The following is a 3180-nucleotide window of genomic DNA, read 5'->3' as shown; positions in this document are numbered from 1 at the left end:
TTTCAGAAGAGGTTTAATTACAGCTACTTTAAAGTACTGTGGTACATAGCCTGTTGATAGAGATAGATTGATCATATCTAGTATAGAGGTGCTGACTATGGGTAAAACATCTTTAAGTAACCTAGTCGGGATGGGGTCTAAGAGGCAGGTTGATGGTTTAGATGAAGAAATTATTGAAGTTAGTTGGTAAAGATTGAGGGAAGCAAAACAGTCTAAACATATATCTGGTTCTACAGCTGTTTCTAAGGTTCCTGAGTTAAGAGATAAGTTGGTGCCAGTTGAGGGCAGGTCTTGGTGAATTTTGTCTCTAATAGCTAGAATTTTATCATTAAAGAAGCTCATGAAGTCGTAACTACTGAGAGCTATGGGAATACTTGGCTCAATAGAGCTGTGACTCTCTGTCAGCCTGGCTACAGTGCTGAAAAGAAACCTGGGGTTGTTCCTATTTTCCTCTATTAATGACGAGTAGTACGCTGCTCTGGCATTACGGAGGGCCTTCCTATAAGTTTTAAGACTATCTTGCCAATTTAAATGAGAATTTTCCACTTTGGTGGAACGCCAATTCCTCTCAAGTTTCCGTGATATTTGCTTTAATTTGCGAGTTTCAGTATTATACAATGGAGCTAACCGTCTTTGTTTTATTATTTTCTTTTTTAGAGGGGCTACAGAGTCCAGTGTCAATCGCAGCGAGCCTGCAGCACTATCAACAAGATGATCGATTTGGGAGGGACTGAAACTAGCATAGGAGTCCTCTGTTACTTTGTGACTTGATAATGATTTTAGAGCTGATGGAATTGCATCCTTAAATTTAGCTACAGCACTATCAGACAGACATCTTGTATAGAAATTTTTGCCCAATGGCGTGTAGTTCAGCAATACAAACTCAAAAGTTATCAAACAGTGGTCGGACAAAGAGGGATTCTGTGGGAACACTATTAAATGTTCAATTTCAATACCATACACCAAAACAAGGTCGAGGGTGTGGTTAAAACAGTGAGTCGGTTCATGAACACTCTGAGAGAAGCCAATGGAATCTAACAGAGAGATAAACGCAGTACTGAAGCTGTCATTCTCAACGTCCACATGAATATTAAAATCCCCTACAATAATAACTTTGTCCGTTTTAAGGACTAAAGTTGACAAAAACTCTGCCAATTCAGATAAAAATTCAGAATACGGGCGAGGTGCTCGGTACACTATAACGAAGAGAATTGGTTGCAGTGATTTCCAACTTGGGTGCGAAAGACCAAGAAAGAGGCTTTCAAATGAGTTATAGTTTAGTTTAGGTTTAGAGCTGATTAGTAGGCTAGAGTCAAAGATAGCTGCAACTCCACCTCCTCGGCCTGTGCCTCGAGGAATGTGAGTATTAATATGACTGGGAGGGGTGGATTCATTTAGGCTAACATATTCTCCATCACCCAGCCAGGTTTCAGTAAAGGGGAAAGGAAAGAGGGGAGGGGGGCTGGGTGACTGTCCGAAGGAGGAATAGTCGTAAGCATTCAAACTCCACGGGGCACCATCAACCTGTTCACGTTTCTAACAGATTTTCCCCACTCAGCGACACACCCGCTGAGAAACCAACTCTGATCATTGGCAGCTCCATTTTGAGAAACGTGAAGTTAGCGAAGCCAGCGGCCATAGTTACGTGCATCCCTGGGGCCAGAGCGGGCGACATTGAGTCTTATTTGAAACTGCTGGCTTAATTAATTAATATGACTGGGAGGGGTGGATTCATTTAGGCTAACATATTCTCCATCACCCAGCCAGGTTTCACTAAGACAAAATAAATCAATATCATAATCTGATATTAGTTCATTTACTAGTACACCTTTAGAAGAAGCCACAACTTGGCGTTCTTAAGCTTCCTCAAGATATACAGTCGTTTCTGAGCTTTCTTCACCAGTGTGGAGATGTGAGATGAAGGACAGTACCCACCCACAGCCTGTGGCTAATATGGCCCTACATTTCACATTGTGGCCTCTTGTGACACTTAATAATACAGACTGACAGTGTGATTTCTTAATGTACTTAAATGTAGGTACAGTGGAAGAAAACAAGACCATGGGGAAGAAAGGCATAAAACAATTAGGTATTTTAGAGGAAATGAGAAATACATTAGTTATTTTAGTTTGTTACCTTACTGTACAACCACAGTTCACATAACTTTGAAATACATTACACCATATTTTATATATTCTACAGAATATCAGTGTTGTTCACACCATTTTCCCAAACGTTTCTCTAAAATGCCAGATTTCTTTTTTCCCCATACTCTTGTTTTCCTCCACAGTACCTACATTTAAGTTCCATTAGGAACAATTTTATTCGTACCTGATTCAGTGAATGAAATTGCACAATTAGTCTTTCCTCCTTAACACTATGGGAACGGACTGACCCGGTACGGGGGACGTAATCGATTTTCGCTATTCTAGCTATTTTCCGTCCAAAAACAGCGGCGCTTTGTGTCAACAGAGATCGTCTGGCGGGCCGCCATCTTGGTGAGCTAGGCTGCAGTCTTAAGTTCTGTTTGTGGCTGTGTACGAAATCACCCACTACTCACAATAGTGGACTATATAGTGAGCTTGCATTTTGTAGTGCTGTCCGAATGTATAATACCCTATATAGTCCACTCAATGTATCCCAGAATGCATTTTGAAAAGTACTGTACAACCTACAACCGATGGTCAGTAACCAAGCCCTACATACCATCATGCATTGCGCTAATAGAAAAAATTGATTGTCCGACGGAAATGACGTAATTAACGGCGCCGAAATAACGATCGAGTAGTGTCCGAAAGTGTTCTTATTTGCATAATGAGGCAGAAATGCATACAAAAATTTAAAAAAGACAGGCAGAAATAAATACCATGGGTGAAAATAAATAAGGTAAATAAATACAAAGGAAGAATAAAACAGACAAAAATATTAAAACACACACATAAATAAATACATTAAAAAAATTAGTAATAAATAAAGTTGAATAAACAAATAAGGTAATTATAACAAAGGTGAATAAGTAAAGGCACTAATTAAAATATATACATTTATGTCTCCTTGTATAATTTAATTACTACCTACATTTATTTATTTACGTTATTTTTTTGTGTATTTAATTGGATGCTTATTTATTTATTGAGCATTTATTTATTTCTGTATTTATTTCTGACTGTGTCAGGATCG

At 38.8% G+C, this 3180-nt stretch overlaps 1 protein-coding gene across 1 annotated transcript in view; it reads right to left on the bottom strand.

Annotated features, from left to right (window-relative positions):
* Positions 1 to 3180, bottom strand: part of megf10 (multiple EGF-like-domains 10) — a 91972-nt gene that overhangs the window by 4847 nt on the left and 83945 nt on the right. The window lies entirely within an intron of this gene.

This window comes from Micropterus dolomieu, linkage group LG13 (genome assembly GCF_021292245.1).
Source record: "Micropterus dolomieu isolate WLL.071019.BEF.003 ecotype Adirondacks linkage group LG13, ASM2129224v1, whole genome shotgun sequence".
NCBI classification, from domain to species: domain Eukaryota; kingdom Metazoa; phylum Chordata; class Actinopteri; order Centrarchiformes; family Centrarchidae; genus Micropterus; species Micropterus dolomieu.
The sequence above is the reverse complement of the archived record's forward strand: the minus strand, read 5'-3'. Positions and strand labels throughout refer to the sequence as shown.